The sequence below is a fragment of the Bufo bufo genome, chromosome 3 (assembly GCF_905171765.1).
Source record: "Bufo bufo chromosome 3, aBufBuf1.1, whole genome shotgun sequence".
Classification (NCBI taxonomy): Eukaryota; Metazoa; Chordata; class Amphibia; order Anura; family Bufonidae; genus Bufo; species Bufo bufo.
This window is the reverse complement of record NC_053391.1, coordinates 31,236,653-31,257,892: the sequence shown is the minus strand read 5'-3', so window position 1 is coordinate 31,257,892 and position 21,240 is coordinate 31,236,653. Positions and strand designations below refer to the sequence as shown.

The 21,240-nt window shown below is 40.6% G+C and overlaps 1 protein-coding gene across 3 annotated transcripts in view; it reads right to left on the bottom strand.

Moving 5' to 3' along the window:
* Positions 1 to 21,240, bottom strand: part of BCL9 (BCL9 transcription coactivator) — a 185,989-nt gene that overhangs the window by 85,179 nt on the left and 79,570 nt on the right. For all 3 annotated transcript variants that reach the window (XM_040423016.1, XM_040423017.1, XM_040423018.1), the window contains exon 2: positions 2,066 to 2,160. The gene's annotated coding sequence lies outside the window, so the exon portion shown is untranslated. The remainder of the gene's footprint in view (positions 1 to 2,065; positions 2,161 to 21,240) is intronic.

Below are 21,240 nucleotides of genomic sequence, written 5' to 3'. Positions count from 1 at the left end.
GCAGCTATAGGTCCCGTTCTGGTCAGAAAACAGTGACAAATGAAAAAAAAAAAACTCCAGAAGATAAAACGTCTTTTCTGCTACTTTCTGCCTTCTCGGTGATCCTTGGGGTTTCTGCAGCGGATCCTCCTTCCACCTACACATCTCCACAAATACAAAATTCATTTTATGTCATGACATTAATTACCATTATCCTGACGGCGCGGGGAGCGCAGCGCGGCCGGTCCGTGCCAGAGAACAGGCGCCGCTTTTCTCGTCATTTTTAATTTTGTGTGAAACAAGGGCTAATTCCGCGTAGATGGTGCGGCGGGGTCGGGTGAGGTGAGCTGGAAATTTGCTGTTTTGCACAGATGGATTAAATTTCAGCCACATTTCCAGGCTCGGAGGGTTTCTTTTCCTCTAATAATATTATTATCTTGTTTGTCGGTCTGTCTGCACCTCGCAACGTCTTATCGTTAGTTAAAGGCACAGCGACGTAGAGTCCGGCGCAAATCAAGATGGCGCCCCCATTGTCCTGGAAAATGAATTACATTCTAACATTTCTATGTGGTTCGCCGTTTCTTGGCGTCTCTCTTGCCCGGAGACTCCAGCTCAATGGCAGCGCTCAGTGCGGTCTGCTGGAGTCCATCTCATGACTTGGACCATGCCACAGTTTGTTTCCCCCCCCCCCAATGTGCTTTACACTTCAGCACTGCTTCCTGGCACTGGTCAACTATTCCAAACCAGAGGTTTGCAAAAGTACGACTCCCAGCATGCACACTGTTCTCGGAACTTTCACAGAAGTAAATGGAGCATGCTGGGAGTTGTAGGCGTTCGGTGTAATCACATGACCTGGGCAGATTTGTGTTCAATGGAAGTAAACAAGGTAGGTTGCCATAGTATGACAGCAAGCAGAGATTCTGAGAGGAATTGCTACAAAAAGTATAGTGGAAAATTCATCGGTCACATGACCTATGTGCATCTCAGTCCTATTCAAGTGAATGGGCCTGGGCTGCAATACCAAGAACAGCCACTATAGAATGCACGGCGCTGTGCTTGGTAAGCTGTGAGGAGGCTGGAAACGTATGGGGCCCGACACATGTTCCTTTGGGATAGACTGTTCTCCATTCCTCACATCAGATCCATCCTTACCCCCGACATTATTAAAGGGGTTGTCTGGCTGTTAACTAAAATTAAGCAGGGTGTATAAAAGAATAAAAAGGAGACACTCACTTGATGAAGGTCCCACCGATCCAGCACCATGGCTCCCATCCCCTGATGGGCCAGAAGTGATGACGTGCCGTTCCCCCTCACCTGACTGTCATGTGTCACTGAAGAGGCTCCGTGATGACGTGACTGGTACTGGTCATTACTTCCCCTCCATCGGGAATTGGGGCGGAGAATGCTGGATCGGCAGAACCTTCATAAGGTGAGTGACTCTGTTTTAATCTTCTCTGCTTAATTTTCATTTTTGGTCGGACACCCCCTTTAATCTACTGATGTACGCTCTTATCATCTGCCATTCACCCCGCAACAACAGCCCGCGCGAAGCTCATCCACCGCTCTTCCAGCTCTGCTACCACAGCCCCCCCTACTCTAGTCAGTCCCGTCCCTTTGAGAACACATGCATGTTCAGCCAAACTGAGCTTGCATGTGGGGGTGAGGAAGAATAGCTGACAGCTGTTGAAGGTGCATGGCCATCTTTCGTGTGAACCATAATTTCGACGTCACCAATAAAATATAAACATTATTGGGGCATCTAGTTTAGAAAACCCATTTTCCAACAAAGGGTTAATAGAGGGTGTCTCAGAGAGGAGAAAAATTTCAAGGGTGTCTCTTGCTCTGGAGGACCCAACATGTCCATGCATTATATGGACAGCTCATTTAATTTCAATGAGAACGGTGTAATACTTCATTTCCCCTGTGGGGGCGCTGCAGGGAAACTGAAGACTTGTTGCTTATAGTCGATCCCTGGGGGTTCCAGCGATGAGATGCCCTGTGATCGGATTATTGCTGGAGGACCCTTCTGACAAAAAGGGATTGTACAGAGCTGCCAAAAGAAATGAATCGGCGCAGTTTTCCTTACCGCTTACAGCTCCGCAGAAGTACTAACAATCCCAAAGCAGCGCCATCTTCAGGTACATCCAGGCATCGATACTCCTCCAAAGTCTGCGGTGGTTCCTACAAGACAGAAGTCATAAGTAATCATGTTAGTGTGTCATCCATGTAATCATATATAATCCTATGTATCACCTCAATGTAACATTGTATCTGAAGGAAGTTCACCCAGAGGGAAACCTGGAGAGGATGGAGTGAGCTGCAGTACCAGAAATAGCCCATGGACAAAGGTGGCGCTGTTTCTGGGTAAAAAGCAGAACCATTACCTATCCTGGTTCAAGTTTTTATGTAATAGGGTGGAACCATTGGTCTGTAAACCTTACTGTAGTCATGGATTCTAGATAGATAGATAGATAGATAGATAGATAGATAGATAGATAGATAGATAATAGATAGATAGATAGATAGATAGATAGATAGGAGAGATAGATAGATAGATAGATAGATAGATAGATAGATAGATAGATAGATAGATAGATAATTAGACAGATATTAGATAGATAGATAGATAGATAGATAATAGATAGATAGATATTAGATAATAGATAGATAGATAATAGATAGATAGATAATAGATAATAGATAGATAGATAATAGATAGATAGATAATTAGACAGATATTAGATAGATAGATATGAGATAGATAGATAATTAGACAGACAGATAGATAGATAGAAAGATAGATAATAGATAGATAGATAATAGATAGATAGATAGATAATAGATAGATAGATAATAGATAGATAGATAATAGATAATAGATAGATAGATAGATAGATAGATAGATAGATAGGAGAGATAGATAGATAATAGATAGATAGATAATTAGACAGATATTAGATAGATAGATAGATAGATAGATAATTAGACAGACAGATAGATAGATAGATAATAGATAATAGATAGATAGATAATTAATAGATAGATAGATAGATGCTGATAACCCTCCTCCTGTATCATTGGTGCAGTGTCCACTTAGCCTTGACTAATGACTGTAGGTCAGCAGGAATCTGGAAATAAACATGATCCCAAGAGCAGGACAGACAATGGTCCTAGTGTTCAGAAGATACAAGTTAGTGCAGTGGACGGATCAGTTTTCCCTCTAGAAATATCTGTTTTTGAAGAGGAGGCAATGTTTTCCTCTCATCTTCCTGTAACCGTTATAAAGTGATAAGTGCTCCGTACATCCGTGTGACTCTGTGGGAACTCCGCTCAGGTCCACTTACAGCTCCGTCATCTGCCAAGGGTAACGTTTCCCAAAATCCCTAACCTAACAAAATCTTTATGTTGCAGATTTTCTGACAGAATTTCCTGCCAAGTGTTAACGCAAACTACGCCCCCTCATAGAGACTGCCTAGTATTTGTGAGGAATCTTATAGGCCAGGCAATGCTCCTCTGGGTTTTTAGGGAAAAGATAAGCAAATTAAGGGCAATCACCCTGAGTTATTGAGGGACAATCATCCCAAAAAAACCATCTCTCCCCAATTCGATTTGTATCTGAATTGAAATTAACTTTAAAGGCCCTGTAAAACTTTAGGGGAAATTGTTTTTTATTATTGCATTGTACTCATTATGAGATAAAAAAATCATTTTTTCAATTGGTCTTTAGTGAAAATATGGAGCCCTTTTCTCTATACAGAGCTGAGAAGCCCTACTAGCAGGATCAGAATTTCCTCTCTGCTGCGTCAGACAGGGAGCTGACGGCTCCTTATCTCTGCTCTCTGACATTATAAACACTCATTATAGCTCTGCTCTTCTCTTACTAATAACAATGTGGCTTAAATAAGTGTTTATGACCTCTTAATAATTTAGAGATAAGGGTTATTAGATGACCGGCACAAAGCGAAAGTAGGATGCACAAAGCTAGAAAAACTGTTAACCCTTTGTGACAGAATGGCTCAATATTTTGAATAAAGACCAATGACTTAATAAATGATTTTTAGCCCCAAATGAGTAAAATGCAATCATAAAAAGAAAATTGCCCCGAAGGTGTACCTTTGCCTTTGAGAGATTTGCTCAGCCTCATCTGGGCACTACCTATCTGGCACAAGTGTCTTCAGGAGCGTTGTATTTTTAAAGGGGGAGGGAACAATATTTTTGACACCATTATATTTGAAGTACAGCATTTTGTGGCGCTGCACAACACAGCAGGAATAATAATGGGGGCAAATGGAACATTAATAAGAAATGGGGGTATCATCAGAATGGGGAGCTTGCATAGGTTGGAAAAAAAGTAGGAAAAATGCTGAAAAAAAGAGAAGCCAAAGATTTTTTAATTGTTAACAAATTTTGGCTGGAAGAAGTCATCATGGTGGTCTGGGCCGAATGGGAAAAAAAGGAAAAAGTAAACAACTTCAATATGTGATGTCAGTTGTCAGGTCTTTCTGGGGGCCGGCGGGTGAACTTCTCTGCAGGCAGCACCATTGACGGACGTTCATCAGGGAAACCAGGCCGGGTGGGTTTTTCGCTCCTGGTTGACCCATAGGACGGATCGCGCAACAGGTAGGGACAGTGGTATGGGTAGTTCATAGTTCACCGTTCCCTACTGTGACATCAGTCACTGGATTTAATTGAGGGGCTCAACATTACCGCGCTCATGGGATTGTCACTTGAAGGGGTTATCATATCCCTATAATGATTGCCGGGGGCCCCTCCTGTAGAGCATACTTACCTGCTCCCCGGCACCCACATCCCTGTGCGGCGCCGTCGCTGCATCTCCCCATCGCTCGGATCAAAACATCCAGCAAGGAGGAGAGCAGCCAAAAGCAGGCCCCCCGCCAACGGATGTTTTGATCCGAGCGATGGGGAGATGCAGCGACGGCGCCGCACAGGGATGTGGGTGCCGGGGAGCAGGTAAGTATGCTCTACAGGAGGGGCCCGGACGTCCTGGGGGTCATTAAAGGGATTGGAAAACCCCTTTAACTATACTAATCAAGGGAGTAAGGAAAAAAAATTCTTCGTAATGTGATAATGTTTATAATTTAGAAATACATTTTCAGTTACCCTGTTAGGGCAATCTGATTTTCTGCCAAGAGTGTCTCTTCTTCTGGAGGACCCAGTACATCCATGCTTTATATAAAAAGGCCATTGATTTCAGTAGTAACTGTGTAATACTTAGTTTCCCCTGTGGAGGCGCTGTAGAGAAATGAAGAACCACCGGTTACAGCTGATCGGTGCAGGTTCCAGCAGCGGGATGTGCTGTCATTACCTAAGCCCTTTAATGAGGAGCCCCAGCAAGTTAAAAACCTAGAAAACCCTAAAAAACTTTTTTTGTTTTTTTGTTTTGGTGCTTAAAAATCAAGGAAGTTGCCTTGAGATGATACATTTACTGTTATGTAGTACGCTCGGCATATCAGACACATAAAGTAGAGTACACATCCTCCCCGGCGGCGCTTCCCCTGGGACTGGTAGTACGGTAATTAATTGTCAGCGGTTGTTACAGAAAATGGGAAATTTTTAAGCGTCTGTGGAGGAACGTCACATAAAAATAAAAGTTTGTCAAGTACGCGAATGGCTGAGTGCAGACAATTCTATTATCACTTCAGATTCCTGCGGCGCTGAGTACGAGGTTCTGATCGCTCCCGTCAAGTCTCTTCTCACCCGGATCATGGCCGATATCAATGCCGAATTATAAGACTGACCGATGTACAGGATTTTCTAACATAAGATCGTTGGGCTTCCGCCGATAAGAGGAGCCGAGTCACAGCGACATCAGTACAAATGTGGCGGCCCCTGGTACTGCAATACGGAGCACTCAGGTAGAGCTACAGTATGGGGCTCCAGTGAGTGCTATGGCCCCGTCATTCTGTAGATCAGCAGGGATCCCAGGGGTCAGACCCAAACCGAATTTATAGTCAGGGTCTATTCGAAAATCCTGAATCCCCCCTTTAAAGGGAATGGGTGTATACACCAATATATCCTCCGTCCCCACTGTGAACTCTGGAAGGGCCCTTCTTCTTCAGTGTACCGGGTGGAGGAATCATCCCAGGGGTGACGTCATCATGGCAGACGCCAGCCACATAATACTGTGCCTAAATAATACCGCCAACACCCACATGATACTGCCACATAGTGCCAAGACATGCCCAAATAATTCTACCATCGTCTACCCACGTTATATATATGCCTGAGTCATACAGCCATTCGGTAACCAAATGATAGCACCAGCAGCGCCCATATAGCAATGCCAAATAATGAGCCACATGGTGTCATGGGTGTTACCAGAAATGCCTGCATAATGACCGGTATTGTCAGATACATAGATATAAATGATAAATGAGATAATTAGATAGATAGATAGATAATAGATAGATAGATAGATAGATAATAGATAGATACTAGATAGATAGATAGATAGATAGATAGATAGATAGATAGATAGATAATAGATAGATAATAGATAGATAGATATAAGATAGATAGATAGATAGATAGATAGATAGATAGATAGATAATAGATAGATAATAGATAATAGATAGATAATAGATATGAGATAGATAGATAGATAGATAGATAGATAATAGATAGATAATAGATAGATAATAGATAGATAGATAGATAGATAGATAGATAGATAGATAGATAGATAGATAATAGATAGTTAATAGATAGATAGATAATAGATAGATAATAGATAATAGATATGAGATAGATAGATAATAGATAGATAGATAATAGATAGATAATAGATAGATAGATAATAGATAGATAATAGATAGATAGATAATAGATAATAGATAGATAATAGATAATAGATAGATAGATAATAGATAGATAATAGATAGATAGATAATAGATAATAGATAGATAATAGATAGATAGATAGATAGATAGATAATAGATAGATAGATAGATAATAGATAGATAATAGATAGATAATAGATAATAGATATGAGATAGATAGATATATAGATAGATAGATAGATAATAGATAGATAGATAATAGATAGATAGATAGATAGATAGATAGATAATAGATAGATATGAGATAGATATTGGAGACTCTCTGATCTACTCCCAGACTTCAGCTCCATGGAGGAAGAGGAGAACACAGCGGCCACAGCAGCACAATATATTACTGCCTGCCATAGACTGAGAGGAGCCTGATATACCATGGATTCCTATACCCTGACCCGGGGTGCACCCCCCCCCCCCTCCCTCCGTCATGATCTGCCACGGACTCCTATACACCGACCCAGGGTGTGTCCCCATTCCTTAACCCCCTATTTCCCACATGCTTTGGCAATAATTATGTATAATCAGCTTTATTGTCAGGACTAAATACATTGTAGCATTACCAAAGCAAGTGGGAAATAATTGGGTAGGGATAGGAGGTGGGGACACGTCCAGGGTGGGGGTACAGGAGTCCATGGTATATCAGGCTCCTCTCAGTCTATGGCAGGCAGTAATATATTATATTGTGCTGCTGTGGCCGCTGTGTTCTCCTCTTCCCCCAGCAGTATGGAGAGTCTCTCTTCCTCCTCCTCCATGGAGGAGGATCTATCTATCTATCTAATATCTATCTCATATCTATCTATCTATCTATCTATCTATCTATCTATCTATCTATCTATCTCTATCTCTCTCTCTCTCATATCTATCAACCTGTTCTCACATTCCCTAATAGCTCAGTGTGTTATTAGGTTGATTCCCAAATGAAAGGTCACTGGTAAAATCGAGGAGCAGCCATGAAGAAGATTTCCCAAGAAAAGAGACACGGCATCATGCAGCTCATCGATAGCGATATCTCGGCCAAGAAAATTGCCAAACTGCATCATGTGAGGCCATGACAGCTGGAAGAATACGAAATGAAGTCCATCCATTCCAAACCCAAGAGGTGGACGTCAACAAGTCGGCTCTTCACAAGGTCTATCAGTTCTGGGGTGACAAACACGACGGTGGAGGCGGCTCGTATGCCTCATAACAGTGAGATCACAGGTGTCCATACAAGTGACGCGCATTACACAAGTCTGGAATGGTGGCCTGAAAACAGGTGAAGAAGCCTCCACTTCAATATCATCATAAGAAGCGTCAGCTCGAGTTTGCAAAAAATGTACGAACGGTGGATATGGGTGATTTGGAGCGATGAGATGGAAGTCAATAGACTGGGGTCTGATAGGCGCAAAGGGGTCTGGAAGGGAAAAGGGGGCTAACAGATCGAGAAAGTGAAGGATCTGTCAAGTTTGGTGGATGAAGCCTGATGATATGGGGTTGTTTCACAGCCAAAGGTGTTGGACACTTGACCAGGATGGATGGTGGTCTCAATGCCGAGCTATATGTGAGGATCCTACAAGACGAGTTACTTCCTACACTCGAGTACTATGGGTATGAAAAGGACGACATAGTGTTCCAGCGGGACAACGACCCGAAGCATACGTCGAGATTAGAGAAGAAATGGTTCAGTGACAATGAAGTAGAGGAGCTGGATCGGCCCCCACAGTCCCCAGACCTCAACCCAAACAAACACTTGTGAAGAAAAAGCTGGTTTCGTACCCAAGTTAGTCGACCATTACAGACCAACATTGGGAAAGTGTAGAAGAGACCTGGGGACAGATTTCGGTCGAGACATGCTTGAATCTGATCAACATCATCCCCAGAAGGATTCAGGCCGTGTGGAAAGCCAAAGGTGGATTTACAAAATGCTAATAAAATAATAAAAATTTTAATTTTAGGAGCAAAACAGTAACAATGCAGTTACATGAGAAGAATCTGCAGAACTAATCATCTGCTGAATAGCTGCGGGTCCAACGTATGTATGAGATAGCCGAGAGGATTGTCTATAGGAAGAAGCTGTGGTGGGTGGTGAGACATGGAGCCTGGAAGCCAAACGTTCTAAACATTGGTACCCTATGTGCTCGTCAGTGTATGAGATAGATACTAAATAGAGAGATCAATAGACAGATAGATATTAGATAGATAGATAGATATTAGATAGATAGATAGATAGATAGATAATAGATAGATAGATAATAGATAATAGATAGATAATAGATAGATAGATAATAGATAGATAGATAGATAGATGATAGATAGGAGATAGATAATAGATAGATAGATAGATAGATGATAGATAGATAATAGATAGATAATAGATAGATAGATAATAGATAGATAATAGATAATAGATAGATAGATAGATAGATAGATAGACAGATAGATAATAGATAGATAGATAGATAGATGATAGATAGATAATAGATAGATAATAGATAGATAGATAATAGATAGATAATAGATAATAGATAGATAATAGATAGATAGATAATAGATAGATAATAGATAGATAGATAGATAGATAGATAATAGATAGATAGATAGATAATAGATAGATAGATAATAGATAGATAATAGATAGATAGATAGATAGATAATAGATAATAGATAGATAGATAATAGATAGATAGATAATAGATAATAGATAGATAATAGATAGATATTAGATAGATAGATAATAGATAGATAGATAGATAGATAATAGATAGATAGATAGATAGATAATAGATAGATAGATAGATAATATATAGATAATAGATAATAGATAGATAGATAGATAGATAGATAGATAGATAATAGATAGATAGGAGATAGATAGATAGATAATAGATAATAGATAATAGATAATAGATAGATAGATAGATAGATAATAGATAGATAGATAATAGATAGATAATAGATAGATAATAGATAGATAATAGATAGATAGATAGATAGATAGATAGATAATAGATAATAGATAGATAAATAATAGATAGATAGATAGATAGATAATAGATAGATAATAGATAGATAATAGATAGATAGATAGATAGATAATAGATAGATAAATAATAGATAGATAGATAGATAGATAATAGATAGATAGATAGATAATAGATAGATAATAGATAGATAATAGATAGATAATAGATAGATAGATAATAGATAGATAGATAGATAGATAGATAGATAGATAATAGATAGATAGATAATAGATAGATAGATAGATAGATAGATAATAGATAGATATTAGATAGATATCATAAAAGATCTTGCCATTAACCTTTTAACATAGAAAAAAGGGGGCCCCATCCGGTCTCCTCAGGGTCTGACCCGCACACCTCCAAAATAAATCAGTGCCCCTCAGATGCAGAGAGCGGGCAATTAACATGACATCCACTAAGCGTTCCCGTATGCTTCACCCTAGATTAACCTGGCGCTCCGCTGCCCCTGGGGTACACGAATTCTGCAAACCTGATTTACAATCTCTACAACTAATTGCCATTCACTGTCTATCAGCGCAGTCTGTTGCTACAGCAACCTATCACCCCGCGCCTCCACTTCTAGAACTGTTATGATTTTATTCTCCGATGAAATGGAATATTTACGGAAAATATTGAGGGGAACCAAAAATCTGACACAAATCCTTCACTGCCGAGATGGAAATCGCAGAATGTACTGCATTCAAACCATTCATCATGTCATCGTACAGTATATCTATATATCTATCTATCTATCTATTATCTATCTATTATCTATCTATTATCTATCTATCTATTATCTATCTATTATCTATCTATTATCTATTATCTATCTATCTATTATCTATCTATTATCTATTATCTATCTATCTATCTCATATCTATCTATCTATCTATCTATCTATCTAGCTATCTATCTATCTATCTATCTATCTATCTATCTATCTATCTATCTATCTATTATCTATCTATCTATCTATTATCTATCTATCTATCTATTATCTATTATCTATCTATTATCTATTATCTATCTATTATCTATCTATCATATATCTATCTCCTATCTATCTATCTATTATCTATCTATTATCTATCTATTATCTATTATCTATCTATCTATCTATCTATCTATCTATCTATCTATCTATCTATCTATCTATTATCTATCTATCTATTATCTATCTATCTATCTATCTATCTATCTATCTATTATCTATCTATCTATCTATCTCCTATCTATCTATCTATCTATTATCTATCTATCTATTATCTATCTATCTATCTATTATCTATCTATTATCTATCTATTATCTATCTATCTATATATTATCTATCTATTATCTATCTATCTATCTATCTATCTATCATCTATCTATTATCTATTATCTATTATCTATCTATCTATCTATCTATCTATCTATTATCTATCTATCTATTATCTATCTATCTATCTATCTATCTATCTATCTATCTATTATCTATCTATCTATCTATCTATCTATCTATCATCTATCTATTATCTATCTATCTATTATCTATCTATCTATCTATCTATCTATCTATCTATCTATTATCTATCTACTATGTATCTATCTATCTATCTATTATCTATCTATCTATCTATCTATCTATCTATCTATCTATCTATCTATTATCTATCTATCTACTATGTATCTATCTATCTATCTATCTATCTATTATCTCATATCTATCTATCTATTATCTATCTATTATCTATTATCTATCTATTATCTATCTATTATCTATCTATCTATCTATTATCTATCTATCTATCTATCTATCTATCTATCTATCTATCAATAATAGCATACAGTGTAAATGGCACCGCAGGTCCAAAGACAATTGGGTGCCAGCGGATGTTGAAGCGATCCAATCTCCAAAAAATTAAAAAAATTTATATTCCACGGCACTCCAAAAAAGTAAAATAAATGTGACTTTTATTCACCAACGCAACGTTTCAGTCCATATCTATCTATCTATCATCTAGCTATCTAATCAAATCAGCTTTATTGTCAGGACTAAATACATTGTAGCATTGCCAAAGCAAGTGGGAAATAATTGGGTAGGGTTGGGGAATGGGGACACGTCCAGGGTGGGGGTATAGGGTAAGTTTGGGGGATGGGGACACGTCCAGGGTGGGGTTTCCATGGTATATCAGGCTCCTCTCAGTCTATGGCAGGCAGTAATATATTGTGCTGCTGTGGCCGCTGTGTTCTCCTCTTCCCCCAGCAGTATGGAGAGTCTCTCTTCCTCCTCCAAGGGGATGAAGTCTGGGCAGAGATCAGACAGTCTCCTGAAGTGAGTCTCCCTCACTGCTGAGTATTTGGGGCACCGCAGCAGGAAATGAGCCTCATCCTCCACGGCCTCCTGGTCGCACTGCTGGCACAGTCTGCTCTCCATGGGCTTGTACCTCTGTCGGTGACGCCCGGATTCGATGAGCAGGCTGTGGGCGCTCAGTCTGTACCGGCTCAGGATCTATCTGTCTCTTGGATTGGGGAGTTTCTCCAGATATGGAGCCAGTTTGTACTCCCTCTGCAGGCTCTGGTATACTGTCAGCTTCTGGGATGTTCTTGTGTCGTTCCTCCAGACGCTGATATACTCCTCTTTGTACTTGTGTATCGTCCTCTGTATTTCGCCCTTTGTCAGGCTGTATTGGTTGGTGGCTTGGGCAGGCTGGGTTTGGGTGACTTGTTGCAGGGTGCTTTGTTTTTCTGTTGCTTCTTGGTGTAGCAAGGCTTTGTGATGGTAGGAGCTGGGACTGCTGCTATGCAGATGGGCTCTGAATGATAGCGCCCTCTTCCGGACAGCAAAGTAGAGTGGGAATCTGCCCAGTTTTGCTCGACAGGCACTGTTTGAGGTGCCCCTGTGGACCTGGAGAAAGTGTTTGCAGAGTTCTAGGTGGAAAAGTTCTATTGGCCCAGAGTCCCACTTTGCCCAGTCTGAGTATATAGTCTTCAGGTTATCTTGGAGACCTTTCTCAGTTGGCGATAGTAGCAGTAGATCATCTGCATAAAGGAGAAATTTCACCTCGGTGTCATGGAGGGTGAGACCAGGTGCTGAGGAGGACTCCAGAGCCGCCGCCAGCTCATTGATATAGATGTTAAACAGGGTTGGACTGAGGCTGCAGCCCTGTCTGACTCCTCGGCTCTGCCGGAAATAAGCCCTTCTCCTCCCATTTACCTTCACGCTGCATTTGTTCTCAGTGTAGGAACTTCTGATGTTTTTCCTCATTTTCCGCTTTCAAAAAGTTTCAGGAATAGGCCCGGATGCCACACTGAGTCAAAGGCCTTCTTAAAGTCCACAAAGCAGGCATAGATCTTTCCATGCTTTGTATTGTGGACATGGCTCTTGATGAGGCTCTGCAGGGTGTAGATGTGGTCCGTGGTGCGGTGGTTTGGTATGAAGCCTGCTTGGCTTCTGCTCAGGATGTTGTGCTGGGTGAGCAAGCTGAGGATCCTCTTATTCAGGATACTGCTGAGGAGTTTCCCCAGGTTGCTGCTGACACATATCCCTCTATAGTTGGCTGGGTCGTACCTGTCTCCGCTCTTGTGTATGGGGGTGATGATGCCCTGGTTCCAGCTCTGGGGGAAGTAGCCGGCACTCAGCACAACATTGTAGAGTTTTACTAATGCATACCTGGCAGGCTGTATTTGATCATTTCTGGAAGGATCCCATCTGGGCCGCTGGCTTTTTAACTCTATCACTGAGATCCTCTCTGTTATTTCCTGCAACGTGATCGGTGTGTCTATAGGGTTTTGGAAATCTTAGTTTTTTTTTCCTCCATATCCTTCAGCTTTTTCATGATTTCTTTTTGTTCTGGGCTTTTGGTCCTCCCTTGAGCTGGCTTTGTAAAGATCCTTAAAGTACTGGAGCCAGATGTTGCCGTTTTGGATGTGGTGGTTGGTGTTTTTACTAGTTTTGTCCATGTGCTTTCATAGTTCCCAGAAGCAGTTGTCCGGTAGAGAGTCTTGGAGATAGAGGAGCTTGGTTGAGATGTTGCCTTGCTTTTTCTTTCTGAGAGTATTTTTGTATTGCCTTTGTATGTTGTTGTTGTAGGCTTCCCTCAGACTGGGGTTGTTAGGATCTGGAGTTTCCTATTTGAGGCCATTCTTAGGTCCTTCCTTATATCTTTACACTCCCAGTCGAACCAAGTGTTGGGTTGTTGCTTTTTTGGCCTTTTGTTGTATCTTTTGAGGTCAGACATTTCCGCCACGGTGTAAAGTATATTATTAAAGTCCCTTACCGCGAGATTTACTCCTTCTGGGTTCAGCTCATACACTTTCCTATGGAAGTTATGGAGCATCTCCTGGATCTCTGCGCTGTTTATGGTCTCCATATACTTTGGCGCTGACTTCTTGGACCATTTAAAAGATGGAGGTAGGCTAAAGAGGCCGCTCTGCTGTGATGTTTGTGCCGGTGGTTTACTTGTGGATTTAATGTATAGGAGCAGTTGGTTATGGTCTGACAGGTGTGTCTGTGGGGTGACTATGAAGCCCCCAACATTTTTGGAGTCCATATCTGTGATGGCATAGTCTACCACACTGTTGCCTACATGGAAGTTTAGGGTATATCTCCCTTGGTGTGGCCATTGAGAATATGAAGTCCGAGGCTTCGACATAAGTTCAGCAATGTTCTGCCACTTTTGTTTACTGTGCTGTCATAGCTGCTCCTCTCGGTGTGCACTGAGATGTCACAGTCAGTGTCTGCTCCGAATATATAGACATTTCCGTCAGTTGTCAGGTAGTCTCTCTACCTCCCTGTTCTTGCATTGAGGTCTCCAAAGATGAGAACATTGCCCAGGGCCTGGAAATGGGCGGCTTCCCTCTGTAGGATCTCAAAGCTGTCGGGATGGAAGTATGGAGACTCTGGTGGGGCTATGTATGCTGCGCAGAGGTAGACGTCAGCCCGAGCTAACTATCTATCTATCATCTATCTCATATATATCAATCTCATATCTATCAATCTCATATCTATCTATCTATCTATCTATCTAATATCTATCTATCTAATATCTATCTATCTAATATCTATCTATCTATCTAATATCTATCTATCTAATATCTATCTATCTAATATCTATCTATCTATTATCTATTATCTAATATCTATCAATCTCATATCTATCTCATATCTATCTATCTATCTATCTATCTATCTATCTATCTATCTATCTATCATCTATCTCATATCTATCAATCTCATATCTATCAATCTCATATCTATCTATCTATCTATCTATCTATCTATCTAATATCTATCTATTATCTATTATCTAATATCTATCAATCTCATATCTATCTTATATCTATCTATCTATCTATCTATCTATCTATCTATCTATCTATCTATTATCTATCTCCTATCTATCTATTATCTATCTATTATCTATCTATCTATCTATCTATCTAATATCTATCTATCTATCTATCTATCTATCTATCTATTATCTATCTATCTATCTATCTATCTATCTATCTCATATCTATCTATCTATCTATCTATCTATCTATCTATCTATCTATCTCTCATATCTATCTATCTATCTATCTATCTATCTATCTATCTATCTATCTATCTATCTATCTATCTATCTATCTATCTACTGTATCTATCTATCTATCTATCTATCTATCTATCTATCTATCTATCTATCTATCTATCTATCTATCGCTCCTCTAGTCTCACAGGCTGTGCCGATGTCCTAGACATCAGACTACAGAAGGGTCTTTAGTTACAGCCTGAGCTGAACCTGTAGCTGACAATCCCCCGGTCTCAGGAGGCGCCTGGAATAGCTGCATGTGTTACTACAGGTGTGAACACTACGTAGAAGGTGAATACATGCTCTCTTGCTTTACACAAGTCTTTGAGTTAAAATTAGAGTTCTCATCAGAGAGTTCTAAATGATATCCTGGGAAAGTTGGGTGCCAGGGTGCTTGGCTGGCATTGGGCTCCCCCCCTGGGGCTGCATCCCTCATGGCCAGTGTGATGGCAGTAATTACTGGGACTGCACACTGGAGGAAGGACTGATATTTCCAGAGAAATTTTGCAACATTGCTTAAAAAAATATAACAATCAGTATTTTCAGTTTTGGGTACATTGACACATTAACCCCCAGAGAAACCAGAAGAATCCTCTCCTTTCCTTGTTATGAGCAGGAACCTACAGATGAGGGCCAGAATCCAGCAGGTCTCCAGATGAGACCATCCCTGACCAGCTTTGACCAGGAGATTTGTGATGTCACAGGCCCTCCACTACATAGCAATGCCCAAAACAAGTATTTGCTTACCTCTGGTGTCTCCTGGGACATTCCTGCAATAAACTCCCCGCATTCCTCCAGCAGCCGGCTTGTCTCAGCTGGTAACCTAATCCGAAAACAACCAACCTGACCTAAACTCCAGACATGGGCAGCAGAAACCAAAACCATGGTGTAACCAGTGTCTGCGGCCCTGCCCTCCAGATCTTGGCCGAGGCCCATACCTGAGTCAGGGGCACACCAAACCCCGGCAGCCTCCTTTATGGGTAAAGCTCAATCACAGCCTTCTTCTTAAAGGAAGGTTGTAAATGTTTCTGATTTACTTACTGTGTTGTTTTTTTTTACTTTTTCTACACCTCTGCCTGCTGTCAGTGAATGGGAGCACTCTTTCTTCCATTCAGCGGCAGTAATCCTGTGCATAGCTAGTCCTGATCTCAGCTGAGAAGTGGACACAGTTGTATCTGGTCTGAACAATGCTCTGTGGCCTTCAGACTGATACATTGTAACAGATTATCAGAGAGCGTCCTGGAGCTGCTGTGGAGGGCTCCGCTCACAGAGCATTGTCTAGACCGGAGCCCCTCAACCTTTTGTATGTTGGGAGCAGGCTCGGACTGGCCCACAGGGGAATAGGTGAATCCCCTGGTGGGCCCCAGAGAAAGGTGGGCCCCATCTTTGCATAAGTTGCACGTGGCACATTAGACTGACATATAGAAAGGCTGAGACGCCGTCCAGTGCATTGCCAATGTTTGTATATAAAGCTGGGTAGTGTGGCAGTAGTTTTACAGTGGGCCCCCAAAGTGAATATTACCGGTGGGTTCTAGGCAGCCCAGTCCGACACTGATTGGGAGCCACAGTCAACTTTCAGGGACGGTCGGGAGCAACCGGCAAATCAAAAACAGAGGAGAGGAATTTAGTACGTGGACAAAAACATTAAATTGCAAACATTTGCTGATGAATATTTCAGTGCAAAATGTAACGCTAGTATTACGGTATATAGCGGTGTAGTATTGTGCCATCTGAACTGGCACTGCCCGGTGGTGAATCCAGGATCGGTCTGCGGCGGCCTCAATGTCAAATGCCGATACATACAGACATAGCGAGCCACTGGCTGGGGACCATTAGTCTAGACCAGGGATGATCAACCTGCGGCCCTCCAGCTGTTGTAAAACTACAACTCCCACCATGCCCTTCTGTAGGCTGATAGCTGTAGGCTGTCCGGGAATGATGGGAGTTGTAGTTTTGCAACAGCTGGAGAGCCGCAGGTTGAGCATGCCTGGTCTAGACTGATAAAACTAATATCTATCTATCTATCTATCTATCTATCTATCTATCTATCTATCTATCTATCTATTATCTATCTATCTATCTATCTATCTATTATCTATCTATTATCTATCTATCTATCTCCTATCTATCTATCTATCTATCTATCTATCTATCTATCTATCTCCTATCTATCTATTATCTATCTATCTATCTATCTATCTATTATCTATCTATTATCTATCTATCTATCTATCTATCTATCTATCTATCTCCTATCTATCTATTATCTATCTATCTATCTATTATCTATCTATTATCTATCTATCTATCTATCTATCTATCTAATATCTATCTATCTATCTATTATCTATCTATCTATCTATCTATCTATCATCTATCTATCTATCTATCTATCTATCTATCTATCTATTATCTATCTATCTATCTATCTATCTATCTATCTATTATCTATCTATTATCTATCTATCTATCTATCTATTATCTATCTATCTATCTATCTATCTATCTATTATCTATCTATCTATCTATCTATCTATTATCTATTATCTATTATCTATTATCTATCTATCTATTATCTATCTATCTATCTATTATCTATCTATCTATCTATCTATCTATTATCTATCTATTATCTATCTATCTATCTATCATCTATCTATCTATCTATCTATTATCTATCTATCTATCTATCTATCTATCTATCTATCTATCTATCTATTATCTATCTATTATCTATCTATCTATTATCTATCTCTCTATCTATCTATCTATCTATTATCTATCTATTATCTATCTATTATCTATCTATCTATTATCTATCTATTATCTATCTATCTATCTATCTATCTATCTATCTATCTATCTATCTATTATCTATCTATTATCTATCTATCTATCTATCTATCTATCTATTATCTATCTATCTATTATCTATCTGTCTCTCAATCATTATTTGTTTAATTGTTATAATTTTTAAACATTTTGGCGGCAGATTTATCCCTTTTTCTTCAGTCTGTGTCGCCATCATTTGTAACATTGCTCGTTGTCTCAGAATCCCTGCTCTTGTTGCTCCCATTTTGATGCCTCTCTTCTACTGAAGTGAAAAAGCAACATTTTTATGCAACTTTTTTTTTAAGAAAAGCACATTTCTGAAATCAGTCGCGTACACGTTTGCCTAGCTAACCACACCACTTTCCCGCCTACATTTCAAAAACGGTAAAAGTGGCGTAAAGTCGCAAAAAGTGTTTGTGCAAAAACGGTGGCGCCAAAATGTGCACCTTTTTCAGACTAGTGTACAAGGCTTTATAATTTCTCATCTGTATTTTCATTTTTTTACATATCTTTTTCATCCTCGTGAGGTAATAGACCATGCAACCTCCTGATCACTGATATAATACTCTGCAGTACTACGGTATTGCAGTGCATTATGCCTGTCAGTCAAGGGGCCACTGGCAGACCGGGGGAGGGGTGTGCGTGCTCTTTTTAGGCTTTTGCTGCCATGACAACCCATCGGCACCCTGTAACTGTACTGCAAGGACAAAAATCAGGGAGACATTCCCTCTGTCGAGCCCCTTAGATCAGGCATCCTCAAACTGCGGCCCTCCAGCTGTTGCAAAACTACAACTCCCAGCATGCCCGAACAGCCTACAGGTATCAGCCTACAGCAGGGCATTGTGGGAGTTGTTGTTTTACAACAGCTGGTGGGCTGCAATTTTAGGATGCCTGCCTTAGATGCTGCGGTCACTATTGACTGCAGCATTTAAAGGGTCAAATGACCATGATTGGATTTATCTCCGATCCTTGCAGTTTCAGCACGGTGCCAGGTATCCGCTGATGGTGCAGGTTTCACCCCGTCTTCTGAGAGGCCGCTGTTTGTTATTCTAGTAGTGTTTTTCATGATTTTTTTTTTATTTCTTTATTCGCTTTTTAGCATCGAGCTGTTATATTGTGCGTCTCTGTTCTCCAGAGCGTCCACCTCGTGGCTTCTTCTCGCTTCGGGTTGACTACCACGCTGTCATTTCTTTGGAGATAGGAAGCATTTCTTGCTGTAATTTGTTAATAAATCTTCGGGGCCGGTGGTTGCCATAGAAACAGATAACCGGTTTAATAGTAAATTCATGCAGATCCGGCGCTCAGCACAACATGGAAATCTTAGGCTTCATAGATGACAGCGCGGGACTAAAGACACGAAAACGGGCGACAGACTCAATGACGGCTCTGATCATGAAGAGGTCTGAAGGCTAAATAATTGAAGGGATTTTATTTTTAATTTATAGATTTTTTTTATTTTTAATTCGGGGGCAGACGGGTAGATGACATGGTCACAAGGACTGCACTCTCCAGTGTTTATATAGGGCATAGTGTGTCCATCGGGATCAGGCACAGAATGACAAAATTAAAATAAAATAAAATAAAAAATTAACTCCATAAAACAAAAAAAAACATTTTAAATACAATAAAAAAAATGCAATAAAAAAAATGTCCTATACGTGCACATTAATGACTGCCCCAGCCCCCATAGAAGAGCAGCCCATATGGCCCCCAGTAGAGACAGTCAGCGTCCCCATTACTCCCAGGTCCATGCCCTGCAAGTGCCAGCCAGTATCCAAAAGTAACAGCCCATGTATCCATAAGTGCCAACCACAATACCCCACCAGTCACGGTAAAATCAGTGCCCTCCCTTCCAAATGGGAGTACTTAACAGACATGAAATGCCCCACAGAGCACCTGCTGTGGGGGCATGGAGACCCTAAATGGGAGGGGGGGTAAGAATCTATGCCGCAAAGCAGTCAAGGCGGGTAAAGGGCAGGAGACAGGGGCAACACTCTATTGATCTCATCTCTATGGAGCTGTCCCTGCCACCCATGTGCCTACGGGAGGACGGAGGGGTGAGATACCCTAAACCATAGTCTCATCATCAAACCCGCAGGTCCAGTTGCTGCAACTTTCACCTAAAATCATGACGGAAGCAACATCAATGCAAAAATGTATACCAGACACCATATAGTACATGGCAACGTCTTTCTAACAAGGCTAGACTAGATCCAGAGATCTCCCCATTCATTGCTCCAAGGCGTGTCCTTTCTGCTGCAGCTCTCTCTCCCAAGCATAGCTCTGGGTGTGTGTCTTGTCTATTGCAGCTCTCTTTCTATAACTGTCACAGTGTCTATATTAGGATAATGGAACTGAGCATGTGCGTCCACCTCAGTGAGATGGACAGAGAAATAAGGAAAAGAACAGACAGCAGGTGGCGCTATACAGATACATTTTATGGAATAGGTGCAATTGTAAAAGTATTCAGATCCAGGTGCTGGTGTGAAAAATGAAGAATATTTTCTGTGGGACAACCCCTTTAAGCAGGGGTGTAGCTATAGGGCATGCTCAACCTGCGGCCCTCTAGCTGTTGCAAAACTACAACTCCCAGCATGCCCAATCAGCCTACAGCAGGGCATTGTGCGAGTTGTAGTTTTACAACAGCTGAAGGGCCACAGGTTGAGCATGCCTGCTATAGGGGGTGCAGAGGTAGCAGTCGCTACCGGGCCCATGAGCCTGAGGGGTCCCAAAGACCCTTGTGCCACATAAGAAGACACAGGTATTACACCTCTGGCTGGAGTTACGTCAAGAATTCGGCATCGGGGGGGGGGGGTCGTTTCATAAGCTGCACTAAGGCTATGTGCTTCCCTAGCCACAAGGCACTGAGAGAAGGAGGTCCCAGGCTGAACTCATAAACCCTACCTTTAGGTGCTTGTTATTCCTGCAGCGCCTCTACAGGCAAAACAGGGCATTGCAGGGCGTCTACTGAAATCTATGGTTCTTTCCTAAAGAACCAAACTGAAAGTGACAGA